A 14,087-nucleotide genomic window follows, 5' to 3' on the forward strand; every position below is an offset into this window, starting at 1 on the left:
CTGCCATCTAGTTGACCAGTTTTCAAATTGAGTTCAGCCATAGTCAGTTTAATTTCACCAACATCTTGGGCACCTGAAGAATTGTCTTGAAGACATCCCCTAGGCTTGGGTTTTCCTCCATCTCAGGAACCTGCTTGGGTTTCTTTGAGTCAGGGTTTTCTGCTTCACTAATCTTCTTCTTGGAACTCATTACAATTTCTATATGAATAACTTCAGGGAGAGGTCCAGAGCAGTTGAGTTAAGCTGCAACTCCACTGCCAGCCATCCTAGAATCCATTGACCCAAGGTTTTTGGTTAAAAAGTAAAAGTACATTTATTTTAAACCATCTGTTCACAAAACACTTCACTTCTATTAAATTAAAACCACACGTAAAATACACTACACACAACCAATTCTCTTTGTGTAGAACAACTCAAGGTAAGTACCTTATGATTTGACGGACCGGTGTTATGAAACAAACATCGTTACCGGGAATACATATACGATCACTTTTTGACAGTAATGACAGTTCGGTCTTACTAAAGATACACGTACCCGTGGGAAGAAATGTTACCGGAGTTAAAACACACTTAGCACCTGAGTTAACAGTTAACAAAAGAGAGTTGGGAGCAAAAAAAGCCATAGGCAATACTTTTGTCAAGGCAGACAGAATCAGAGAACACTTTCTGACAAGAAGATAAAAGTCAATAGGCCTGCGCCAGTGTCAAGTGGAACCGGGTTCCTGTTGTCGAGGATCACACAGTCAGATAGTTCAAGATTCAAGGTTGCCAGGAGTACTTGGATATTGTCACAAGAGGAAGCAAAAGTTATAATAGGGAAGGAAGATAAGGACAAGCCTTTGGTGAGGAGAAAAAAGATTCACCTTAGTTCCTCGAGGTCGGAAACAGTACCTTATTCAAGTGAATAAGAGCTGGTGCCACGGCAGTTGTTCCTGGTAGTTCCTGCAGACTCACGGTTCCTGTGCCTTCAGTCGTGGGGATAAGAAGGAGGACGTCTGGAGTGATCTGCACTACCCAGGGATAAGGCCAGCAGCAGCAAAAGCAATGGTGAATAAAAAGTGTGCTCCTTTAAAACAGGAGAGGCTCTTCAGATGGCTATCGGGACCACTACAGAGGTGTGCAGCGATTTCGACCAAGAAGAGTATCCTCTGCCTGTGGAAGGCGAGCAGGTTAATCCCACCAAGCTCAAAGGAAGAAGACTCCGGACTGGATCTTCTCTTGTCGTCGAAGGGTAGATAGCTCAGGACTGCAGCAGGACTCCACCAGGACTTGGTAGTTGCAGCAGCCGTCTTCTTCTTCGCTTCTCTTCGGTTCCTTGCAGTTCCAGTGGCGACTGACTTCTTGCCCAAGAGTCCTGCCTTTTATGAGAAAATCCCCCATTCACACAGCCTGGCTGTCAATCCCCCAGCAGGGGGGTTTGTCCGTGCCGGACAACCACCTTAGCCAATCATGCCAACGTGCGACTTCGGTTTCCAAGGATACCCTGTGTTAGGCAGAAACCTGTGCAGTTCCCTTAGGGACCACTGCAAAAGATTTAGGACTACAGGTGGTTGGCAGTAAACCCAATTGGTAGCAGTCTGTACCACCCAGATTTACCTGGTAGCTGTGGCTGAGCAGTCAGACTTCTCTCAAGATGAGTTATGCAGTATATAGAGTATACACAATAGGTACAGAGACACAGTAGCACAAGCAAACACTGACCAGAGCTTTGATGTAAAAGTATATAATTATTTATTTAAAGACACACTTGTAAATTACACTGGCACAAAAAGAGGTAAGTAAATTCAACACACAGTCACTATTATATATATACAGCCCTGATTACTTATTAGACAAGTCTTGGTGAGAAACACCACTTATTTTCAGACAGAGGTGAGCGCTTAACCTAAGATGGCACTCTAATAAGTTATATAAAAAGGGGGGAAAAAAGGCATAGTTATGAATTCACACAAATCTTAATACTTTTCAAAGAACCACGGTGAGGCAGGTTAGGCAAAGTCTACTGGAGAGCAAGGAAGTTCAAATGCCAGGCCCACTCTTAGAGAGAGCAAGCAAAATGTGTCCAGGATCACCCAGTGGGGTTATGCCCAAAGAGTCTTTGTAAATAGTTCACAAAAGATTGAGATCAAGTCAGGAAAATTTAGTTAACAGGTCCCAGGCTAACCCAGGTTAGAAAGTCGAGGATTTACTGTCACCCCGAATGATCTGTTGCAAGGGAAGCCAGGCGGGACACAGTACCTGAAAATGGGAAGAACGCTCCAGCGGGGGCAGTTGTTCCTGGCAGCGGGTGCAAGTCGATGTTTCGTCCAGAGGAAGAGGAGGTCTCGACGTGGAGGAAAGCTGGAGGTCATTGCGCTGTCAGGGAAGAAACCAGCCGCATAGTTTCCCGGTTACAAGGTACCACCCTTTTCTTCGCGGTAGTGGTAAACCGTGGTATTCCGGTTGCCGGGGTGCTTGGCAAGGGCAAGGCAGCCACGAGATGGTCCAGAAAGGCGAAAAGACGGGCAAACTGGTTATCCCTACCAGTCAAAGGAAGAAGACTCTCCGGGCTGGAGATCTCCTCTGTCGTCGGGAAAAGTGGTGAGACGGTTCAGCAGGGCTCCACCGGTGGTGTTGTCGTTGCAGGTCGGCTCGGCTTCTCCCTCCTTGGATTCTTTAGGTCCTGTGGCGACTTCTGAAGTTCCAGACCCCAAAGCCCTGCTTTTATGCAGAAAACCCCCATTCATTCAGCCTAGCTGTCACTCAAACATGCTAAATGGTGAGCCGGGCGGCTCACCACTTGGGCCAATCACACAAGAGTGCGACTTGAGTTGCCGAGGTAACTCAGTCCAGGGTGCCTAAACCCCCTCCCACACCCCCTGTGGTACCCAGACAGAGTGGCACCACTTTTGGAGGCTTCTGTGGAGAAGCCCGCCAAAAAGTGGAACAAAGGGCTCGACTTGGGTTGGAGTCACAGAAGCGAACACAAATGCCATTTTGGAACCAAGTTTCGGCGAAAAATACCAAACAGTGAATTTATATTAATTTAATAAACCAGCGGTATGTTCGAGGCTATTTTAAAAAGTGGTAGCCTCGAACAATGGGAAAATCCCATAGGGATATATTTGCGGTCGAATATAAAAAGTAGTATCCACTGCCACCAGCCAAAACTCGGTCGGGAGGAACTGGACAGTGCCCCCTCGAACAACAGACCACAGGGCAATCAAATTGTCCCGACCAGTACGTCCACAATATGATGGTTTGTACTGGTTCTGTTCACAATTTGAGACTAGTAAAGCCAATGGTGACTTTACATGCCCTGGGAGACAGTAGTCAGTCCCAGGGTATGGAGTCTATGGGGGGTCGCTACGACACCCCTGAGTTACTGCACGGAGGGTGCTCTGTAACCCATATATCAAAAACACATGAAGCCCAATGGGGTAAAGGACCCCATAGCCCATAAAACACATACAAAGTCAAAGGGACACTTCAAATCATGTCTAAGAGTGGGAGAAAAAGTCTCACTCTTAGCAGGAGAAAAAATAAACCCCAAAAATCCAGCAAAGCTGCTGGGGCACTCACTAGGTTTGGGAAATTAGCCTTTACAGAGAATTCTCCCTAACACCCTGTGCAGGGGGTGACTACACCCCTCCCTCATATTCAGCCCACCTAGACTGCCAAGCGCCAAAAGGAGGGCTTCTTGCGAGAAGGCCGCCAAATGACGGTGAACAAAGAAGGCAAACCTGGTTTGCCATGCAAAGGAAAACACAAGAAGGATTTTAACAAAAAGAAATGGCGATTAAACCCAACCGGAGCCGAAATAAAAAGTATTTGGGCAAGCCTGTTTAAAATTCGAGGTTACTAAAATAGCCTAAAACATTACCACGTTATACAATATAATCACGGTAGAAAAGTTAGGATAGATACCACTGCCACCAGCCAAGTCTCAATGTTAAGGGAGCGAAACAACGCTCTAGGAGACGCAGATAAAAAGGGCTAGGAATTAACCCTTTCCAATACTCCATATAAGATGGGGTGTACTGGACCTGTGGTTAAAGTGACTATGTAAAGTTAATGGCAACTTTACCTTTTCTGGGGGACGGTAGTCAGCCCCAGAAAATGGATTCGGTGGGAAGTCTAAAAGACAACCCTGTGTTACTGCACTGAAGGTGCTGTGCAACCCACATAAAAAGTGGGGCTCATGAAGTGGTGTACTCCAGAGCCCACAATCACACAAACAGTAGAAATACACATGGCAAAACACATAAGAGTGGGAAAAGGTTCACACTCTTACCAAAGAAAAATTCCAGAAAACCAGCAAAGCTGCTGGGGGACTCACTAGGTGAGGGAAATTAGCCATACAATAAGAATTCTCCCTAACAAGGGCCTAGATCTCTCCCACCCGTCGTGCGGAGGTGATGGCCACAAGAAAAGCGGTTTTCCACGACAAAAATGTCATTGGCGCCGAATGCATGGGCTCGAACGGAGGACCCATGCGCCTTGTCAGTACCACATTGAGCTCCCACGCAGGGGTGGGAGCCAACACCGGCAGGAACAAGCGAAATAGTCCTTTGACGAACTCCTTGACCAAACGATGCGACCATAAGGATGATTGTCCAGGAGATCTGGTGTAGCGGGAAATAGCCGCCAGATGAACTTTGGTGGAAGCATGGGCCAGTCCTGCCTTGGCCAACAACAACAAATACGGAAGCACCTGCGGAGCAAGCAGTAACTCGTAGAGTGTCGATCTTCTGGTTACGGCACCAAACGGCGAACATCTTCCACTTGTGCCCGTAGCATTTGAGAGTAGATGAAGCTCTAGCCTTGGCGAGCACCTCCTTACAATCCGCTGGGAGATCGCTCTAGTGCTGCAGGAGCCAGGCATTCAGGTTCAGCGATCCTGGACCGGTTGGTACGCTTCCGGGATGCAGGAGGAAAAGGTTCTCAGGCAAAATCTAGTACGATAATTTAAAAAATTGGGGATTGTATCTATTGAATAACCCCTTTCATGATGGGACTATAACGATAGCCGCCAGGATTAGAGGGAAATCTTGCTCAACAATTGACTACATTTTGTAACTAAAGAATTACTGGATTTAGCCACTGACTTTACTGTTGATCCTTCTGTGCTTAGTGATCATGCTATGCTTTCTATGTTATTAATTTTAAAAGAAACAGGATTTGTAAGGCAAGTTTACAGTACGGCTTTGAATGTTAATGTTACAGGCTCCTGCTTAGCTTGACATGATGGTAATATCTCTAAATTTAACATTGTTCTGTTGAAGTATTTTGCTAGCTCCCCTTTAGCATCCAAGCTAACGACATATGCACAAAGTAATTTCGGACTATATTTGCAATTATTAATTGGTAAATTAGAAAAAAGGCACACTAGACCTAGAATGGGGCAACCTCTGAATCATGAATTTGAACCTATGGTCCGAGTCATGAAAGGAAACACCTGAAAGCTGATCAGATCCCGATTAAAATGGATTGCAGTAGGGAGGTCAAACAGAGAGCAGTGAGGCGACTTATACAGAATTTAAAACATTTGATTAAATTTCACCAGGCCGAGATGTACCAAAGGGACTGGGAGGACATGATGACTTCTTTGAAAGATGGTAACTCCTGTAGCTTTTGGCTATTAATTAATGGCCTGGAGAAGAATCAGATATGGGTTAAAAATAATCCAATTTCAGAAGAGGGCTGGCATTGCGCACTTATTGGGTCTATATGGAAAGGAAGGGAGTCACCACCGGTGAATTGGAGGATGTTAAGTTGCATACCTGGGATATGCTATTTTCTATTGAATATATTGAGAGGGCAATTATTAAAGCTAGTACATCACGAGCTGCCGACCCGAATCAACGCACCAATTTGACTCTTAAGAAAAATACGGACCTTGGGGCTAAATTCCTATGGATACTATTTAGGGATATAGAGAACACCAGGTCCCCCCCACACCCGCTTTGTGGAAATTGTCATATGTTGTCCCGATTTACAAGAAGGGCGACAAGCTATCCCCTCTGAACTATTGCCCCATTGAACTGCTCAGTGCAGATTCCAAAATCTTGTCTGCACTGGTACTAAAGGACATTGACCACCTGCTTGGTCATATCTCACCTCGTCCCACACCTCTGGTCTTGCTTGGAGACTTTAATCTCCATCTCTCTTCTACTCATTTAACATCTTCCTTTCTCTCAATACTTGATTCATACCTACTTTCTCCACTTCCTACTGCCTCTACTCATACTTCTGGTTCTACTCTTGATTTGATCTTTATTTCATTGTTTACCGTTTCCTCCATATCTGCTTTTCCTATCTACTTATCAGATCATTTCCTACTCTCAGCTTCTCTGTTCCCACCTATTTCTTGCAGCGCCTGCTCCTCCTCTTCGAACACCTTTGGCCGTGAGCTATGCAACTTCAACTCCTCACTTTTCTATGATACCTGTATGAACTCATTTGCCTCTCTCACACACTTTTGAACCCGTTCGGCGGACGAAGCAATGTCCATTTTCTCTGCATCTCTTGCCGCTAGACTTGACCAACTTTATCCTCTTTCTTCCTTTCACCCAACTCGCAAACCTGCCCAACCCTGGCTCTCTTCTCATCTCTCATTGATGCACCATTTTCTTCGCCGCCTCGAAAGTCGCTGGCGCAAACACTGTTCACCCACCAATCAAGCCACTTATTTCTCTTACCGTGCTCTTTATGACAATTGCATCAAATCTGCCAATCGTGCTTGTTTTTGCGATGATCTCCATAGCCAATCTACCCACCCTTGTCGTATCTTCCAAACTTTGACTCACCTTCTTTCTCCTCCTACACCTGATCCTTCTATTACATCATTCTTATCAGCAGCTGATCTCGCACATTTTATCTCCTCTAAAGCACACTCTTTACCCCACGATATCTTACCTTCACCGATAATCCTTCCTCCTTATCCTTTCCAACACCTTATATTACTGTGCCTAATTTTGCTCCTGTATCAGATTCTGAAGTGGCCTTTCTTTTGGCCAAAGCTCACCCCACCGCTGCCCCCGTTGAGCTAGTACGCGCTTCACTCATTCCTAAAATCTACCCGCTCTTGGTACCTTTTCTTATCTCCTTTTTTAATATCTGTCTTACCACTTCAACCTTTCCTTCTGCCTTTAAACACGCAATTATTTCTATTTTAAAGAAACCCACAGCAAATCCTCTTCTTACTTCATATTTTCACCCTAAATCCCTCTGACCATTTCTATCTAAGCTTCTTGAGCGTCTTGTTTGTTCACAAATCTCAACATTCGTGACTGATCGATCTCTTCTTCCCCCCACTCAGTCTGGTTTTCGACCCCACCATTCTACCGAAACAGCTTTGACCTCCGTACTTAACTCTCTCCTCACAGCTCTTTATTCAAAACACTCTTCTGTTGTCATTCTTCTGGACTTATCTGCTGCTTTTGACACAGGGGATAATTCCCTGCTTCTTGACTCTCTCCTCTTTTGGCTTTTGTGGGTCTGTTCTATCCTGGTTTTCGTCCTACCTACCTAACCGTACTTCTGCTGTCTCCTGGGGCGGCAATATCTCTCCTCCTCTTTCTCTCGATCACGGAGTTCCTCAAGGGTCAGTCCTTGGCCCTTTTCTATTCTCTTTGTACACCTCTTTTCTTGCTCCTATCATTTCATCCTTTGGATTATCAAACCACTTCTATGCTGATGATACTCAGCTCTTTCTTCCCTTCTCATCCTTCACACCTGATATTCATCACACTCTTTCATCTTGCCTCACTGCTATTAAATCCTGGATGACTTCTCACTTCCTTACTCTAAATGCAGGAAAGACTTAAGTCCTATTCTTTCCCGCTAATATTCACCCGTCCCTGTTTCCTCCTCCTATTTCTTTTCCTCCCTCTAATCTCCCCATCTCCCTCACAATCTTTATTTTCACTCTAATTTTTCCTTTGGCCATCACATCTCTCTCACTTCGCACGCCTGCAGATTTCATCTTTACAATATACGTAGAATTTGCCTATTTTTTATTTTTCACGCCACAAAGCTTCTTGTATCCTCGCTAGTTTTCTCCCCACTATTCTACGGCTCTGTTCAATTCTTTGGTCTTCCCTGATCACGTCTTGCTCCTCTTAAATCAATCTATCATTCTTCTATTCACTCACTTTGTCTTCTCTCTTACTGGGACTCAATTTCTTCTTCTCTTGCCTCACTTGGATGGCTTTCTTTTTATTCTCAGCTCAAATACAATTTCCTTTGTCTAGTATTCAAATCTCTCTACGGTCTTGCCCCTGACTATCTTGCATCTCTCTGTCATTCTATTCTTCTCCTCGTTCGCTCTGTTCTGCTGGTCTTTTTCAAATTAATGTTACTCGTCCCCCCCGGTGCTCAATTCTGCTTTCGCTCCTTCCAGCATCTTGCTCCTCTCCACTGGAACCATCTTCCTCTATCTCTTCGATCCATTACCTCTTATTCTTTGATCTGTTCTTCTTTAAAAACCCATTTGCTACAGTCGTCTGATACTGGTTGACCCTGAACACTGATCTTTACTGCCGATTGTTCTGTACTGCTGATTGTTCTGTAAAGCGCTTTGGTTAAAGGCGCTATATAAAGTATAATGAAATACAAATACTACAGCACATTCAAGATTGGAGTGTCTGTGACAACATTCTTTGTCCCTAGCAGATGGGCTTTAGGAAACATATGGGCACCGACGGAGGTTGTCTTCTGCTGAGTTCTTTACAACATCTAGCATGGAAGGGCATACCCCCTGCAATCTATGTCCATGGACCCATCGCTTGCCTTTGACCTTGTAGACAGGAATACACTATGGTCTTAACTGAGCAAACCTGCCCTACTCCCTGGACTATTGTCCATAGTGATAAATCTGCAAAGGGGTTCGAGAATCCAGGTTAGGTTGAACAATGCTAGTGACAAAAAACCGTTGCTATCAGAGAGTGTATACTTGCGCCCTGTCTATTCTTTAAGTTGCAGATATAGGCACTGCTTTATCTAAAGCCTCATTTGTGGCGGCCAAGTTAGGAGTATAAAAATATTTTGCTCGGCTAACTCGAATAATTCATATTGTTTGATCGGACACCCATTGGCCTACAAAGACTAGTGTATTAACTGGAGGGGCAGCCCAACTGGCGGAACCTTAGGCTGAGGTAACAATATATCACATACAGAGGTAGACCCCTGACAATAGTTAGAGCATACTCTTGGTACTATATGCCATTATTCAAAAAGGGGGTTGTGGTGTTTGCAAAGGTCACCACTAATCTAAACTTGTGTCAAAGTCTAAAGGACCCCAAGGGGGTAAAAGCTACACGCACATTCATTCGTACATGTGAGAACAAAAGTTATACATGATGTAAATTTATTACAACAAGCTCATCTACCAACAACAATCAGGTATGGCAACTTGATGCTTTCGAGAACAATCAGATAGCATTTTAGAGACATGGATTCTAAAGACCTTCTGCAGCAGAAAGTTTACAGAAGTGTAGGTTGTTCGCATGTACTTGTACATCATCAAGAAAACACATTAGTTATAGACTGATGAGTATGAAGGCAAAAACAATAAATGCAAAAAGAACATAAAATTCATTTACAACAATTTAGTGCAATGAAGCATGGTGATAGACTGTAGTGAGGCATAAGCATGTCTAATAGGCACTATTTTCTAGTGCAAACGCAAATGTATAGACAAGGTGCTTGTCCTTATAGAGTCAAGACAAGACCTATATGTATTAGACAGTAGTCTTAACTATAGTTGACCACAACCCCCTATTTGAATAATGGCAAACAGTACCAAGAGTATGCTCTAACTATTGTGAGGCGCTACCCCTGCATGTGATATATTGCTACAAAGACTAGTGGCTGCCTTCAACCACTATGTAGTCTAAAATAATTTGCGGGTCACTCCCAAGAAGACGGTAATTGTAAGGCTAAGTAAACAAACAAGTTTGATTAGTTTTAACTGGTTTCTTAATAAAGTAAAACTATCAGTGAAATCTAGTATGACTTATCTGGGTTTTCCAATCACCTTCGTCTCCTAAGAAGTATTGTCTTAGGAATGAATTGAAAGATAAAGTGCTTAAATGAATAGCACCAATCAGAAAGTTTGATACTAAATATAGCACATTTTTCATCCTGCCAGTGCTAAACTTTCAGCGTTCCAAGGTTAATCCCCCGTCTGTGCTATGGTTCAGAGTTCTTCCCTATATGGTTTAGGAAGCAACTAAATAAATATGAAGCTCTAATTTGACGCTCAGTTCTGTATTGGCTACCCAAATGCGTGGTATTTTCAGCGATTCGTTATGAATTGGGGCTACAGTTCAATGAGAGTCTGGTAGAGTGGGAGAGCCTGAGCCTATACAGACACATTTTATATAAGCAAGTCCATGTCACTATATTAGCTACTAAGTAAAGAGGAGAGGGAAGGAGTCAAGCAGGAGCAATGTGGGTCTACTTTTCATTCCAAATGTTTAGGGCTACTGACCAAACTAGGAATTTGTTTGGAAACCCTTCTGCAAAACCCTCTCAAAGTAAAACAAAAGAGGATCCAAAGTTAGTCATTCTGAAAAAGTCTCAAAACTAGACTATTCAGTCCAGACACACCAGCGACAGACGATAGGCGACAGGTTATAGCCCCAGTGTGTCTTCTTCAAGGACATATACTTAAATCAAATTGTCATTACTATCTTGCCTGTAAACCTGCCTGTTCCTCTACTAGGAATGTAAATATAAACTGCAACAAGTATCAATTAACAGGTACGTACCTGTCTTATGAATGTAAATGCAATCTGTAACATGCATCAAGTAACATGTACGTTGTACCAACACTTCACTGTAACCATCATCTTAAGTACTACCGCCTTGATGCCTCTGGGCTAAGCGTGCTTTATAAATGTCAAAATAAAATAAATGTTTGGGCTCCTAAGCTCACAGTTTTATTCACAGATTATCGCCGCTCAAACAATTCTGTGTTCTAGTGAGCCTTATTTCAAGCCGTTTCCGAATAAAAAGATATGTAAGAGTTTTATGCGTTTTAGACTAAATGTATTGCCTACTAGGGAAATCCTAACTATAAACGTTGGTATGTGTGATGTCTCACCTGTACTATAATTCTTCTAGCGCCGTGATACCTCATGGTCTTGGGTGCTATAAAGAAATGCAAAACATAAATAACAGTAAATCCGTCCCCTTCCCTTCTGCAAAAACCTCTCAAAGTAAAAAAAACAGGACCCAAAGTTAGGATTGGGCTTCTACTAATAATGATATATTAAGCTCACAGTTATACTCACAGATCATCTTTGCTCAAAAATGCCTGGGTTCTAGTGAGCCTTATTTCAAGCGGTTTCCGAATAAAAAGATATGTAATAGTTTTATGTGTTTTAGACTAAATGTATTGCCTACTAGGGAAATCCTAACTCTATAAGAGGGGGTATGTGTGACGCCTCGCCTTATTGTCGATCCTGTAACTCTGTGGACTCGAAAGAAACGCTTTCTCATCTGTTGCTTTGTTGTCTTGTCCTTTTAAATGCAGCGGATTGAGTATTTTATAAGATGTGTCCCCTATCCTAATGTGCCTTTTCTGGATCATGTATGGTGGGACATTATGCGCACATTGAGAACTGCCTTATTCAACAAATGTGTTAGCGGTTACCTTGTACGCAAGAAAATGTCTATATCCCACTATACCAATGTCTCGTAACAAAGTACTGTAACCTGTAACAATGTACTGTAATTCTTCAGGTGCTGCAATACCTCAGGGTCTTGGGCGCTATAAACAAATGCGATACATAAATAAATAAATCCGTCCCCCTTTAATTTGAGGTGACAAGATTTTTATCGGTTGTATGTAACATTTTCAATTGATTTAAGTGTACTATGCATTTTAATAATTCTTTTAGGGTGTTCTATTACTTTACTATTCTTAGCATTCTGTCATTGAAGAATTTAGAAGTTTGGAATTATTGTCGTTTATCTGAGATTTTAAAATTCTAAATATTATAATAAATTTAATACAGCGTTACAAATCTTTTTGTAGAATGCTGTTTAATCTGTATTAACTTTGGAAATGCTTGAAATAACCAAAAACAAATAAATACGTTTCTCATGTCACCTTTAGGTAGATGCTCTAAAGCCTCAGAGATTACTGCCAAACGTTTGTGGCTGTATTTTGGTATGGCACAAGGAGTATTTATTACTTTTGAAGTACTAAGTCAGCACCCCCTGACCCTTAGTTGAACCTATTTCTGTCCCGTTTTTATATGTACAAATGTCCTTATCTTTTTGGTGCGCCCTGATGCCTTCGGGCTGTGGCGCGGTACACATTCATAAATAAATAAATCCATGCTACTAGATGCAAATATCCATTTCCCCACTGTGCTAAGGTTTTGGCTTTCTTTATCTGGTGAGAGTGTAGTGAAAGAAGATTTTAATAACCCTGCGGCAGATGGGATGAGCATATAGCATGTCCTGCATAAAGTCTAATTATAGGAAAGTATACCGACCTTGTGCTGGTATCCCTTTGATCAGATGTCAATCCTACTATGTAGTAGTCTGCCTTGAGAAATTCCTCTTGGAGCCTGCTCACAAGTCACAGACATGCGCTTTAGACCATACATCACCACAACCTCTTCTTCATTGAACATATCCTGTATAGTATACAGGAGCCAGAGTATAGGTATCAACATCCCTAATAGTCGGGGGTGGAATGGCCCTCTGAAGCACTGAGGCTCCAAGAGATTCAATAGTCTAAACTAATCTACAGTGTCAAATGGCCCTGAATGCTCTATTACGATGAGAAAGGAGTCAAGCTATCAACAGTGTGGCTGATTACTTCAGAGGTGCCTATAACTGCCTACGGAGATGTGGTGGGCCCTGACAACACCACCAGTGCAGTTAAAGTCTCAGTTGGCACTGCAGCTTTCGTAAATATGTCCATCACTTGGTTTCTGAACAACTTCCACTGTTCAAAGGAAGACAAACTAGTGGGAAATGTAACTTGCTATTCCCTAGGAGAGCGCCATCTTTTCTTTTTATGCAAGAAGGATGAGGAGGAATAGTGGGACTCACTCCTCGAGTGTGTTCTTTTATGGTGTTTCTTTTTCCTCTCCGAGCGAGGGTTCTTATCGGGAGTTGGCTCTGCGGAGTCAGTAAGCCTTCCTCTCTTCAGAAGATCTACTCTTTGAGGGAGCCTGAGGAGATTTAGAGTAGGCTTGCCAGAATGACTATGAGTCAGTGTTCTGCCCAAAGTGTAGCCTTGTGACAGCCACCACCCAGATGATGCTCTCCAAATCATGGACACTGCTCAAGACTGCATGTATCATCTACAAAGAAGTCACGGGTAGCACACCAGCGTACCTGCCGGCTAAGCTCCTATCTGAGGCACACGCTCCTCGCTCAGCAAATCAACCAACTGGCAAGAATCACAACTCGTCCACAAAGAGAGGACCTCCAAACAATCCTTCTTTTGTCATGCACCCAACCTCTGGAACTGGATCACGGTATCGGCTCGGAACGCTCCCACAATTCTCCAATTTCGCAAATCTCTCAAAGCATGGCTCTTTCAACAACACCTGACCAAGTACGAATTCCAATGGAAGCACCGACGCACAGACCTCACAGTACTGAGCTACTGTTAAAATAGGCCAGCCAAATGCCGGCTACCCACAATTTGTACAGCGTTCTGCTGCTCTTGAGCTAGCTCAACCCTTTAAACAATAAAATATACAAATAAATACAGGGTTGACTGAGAACAAACTTTGCTGCCTGTTCCTTGTGAACCACGATCCACCACATCATGTCCAGATACAGGCACCAGAGGAAGCGGTTATGTTGGGGTAGGGGGTAGAAGTGCAATCTTTAAAGTGCTTCAAACATGATGCTGTGGTGTACTCAGTATAATGAGATACAAATCTTTCTATCATGAAGAACTGTTCCAATACAGCATGCTGAGTGCAAAAAGGAACTGAGGTCATCGGCATGGTGTGATCTATTTGCAATACTTTTGGCTTCACTTCCGAAACCATGGAGTTGTGCTGCCAAAGGGAGTCGATGCCAAAATACACTCTGCTGGATGATATGAAAACATTCCAATGACAGCT

At 43.2% G+C, this 14,087-nt stretch overlaps 1 protein-coding gene across 7 annotated transcripts in view; it reads right to left on the bottom strand.

Annotated features, from left to right (window-relative positions):
* OSBPL9 (oxysterol binding protein like 9) overlaps positions 1-14,087 on the bottom strand; it is a 1,764,730-nt gene that overhangs the window by 101,752 nt on the left and 1,648,891 nt on the right. The window lies entirely within an intron of this gene.

The sequence above is a fragment of the Ambystoma mexicanum genome, chromosome 1q (assembly GCF_040938575.1).
Source record: "Ambystoma mexicanum isolate Mex_15411 chromosome 1q, UKY_AmexF1_1, whole genome shotgun sequence".
In the NCBI taxonomy this organism is placed as follows: domain Eukaryota; kingdom Metazoa; phylum Chordata; class Amphibia; order Caudata; family Ambystomatidae; genus Ambystoma; species Ambystoma mexicanum.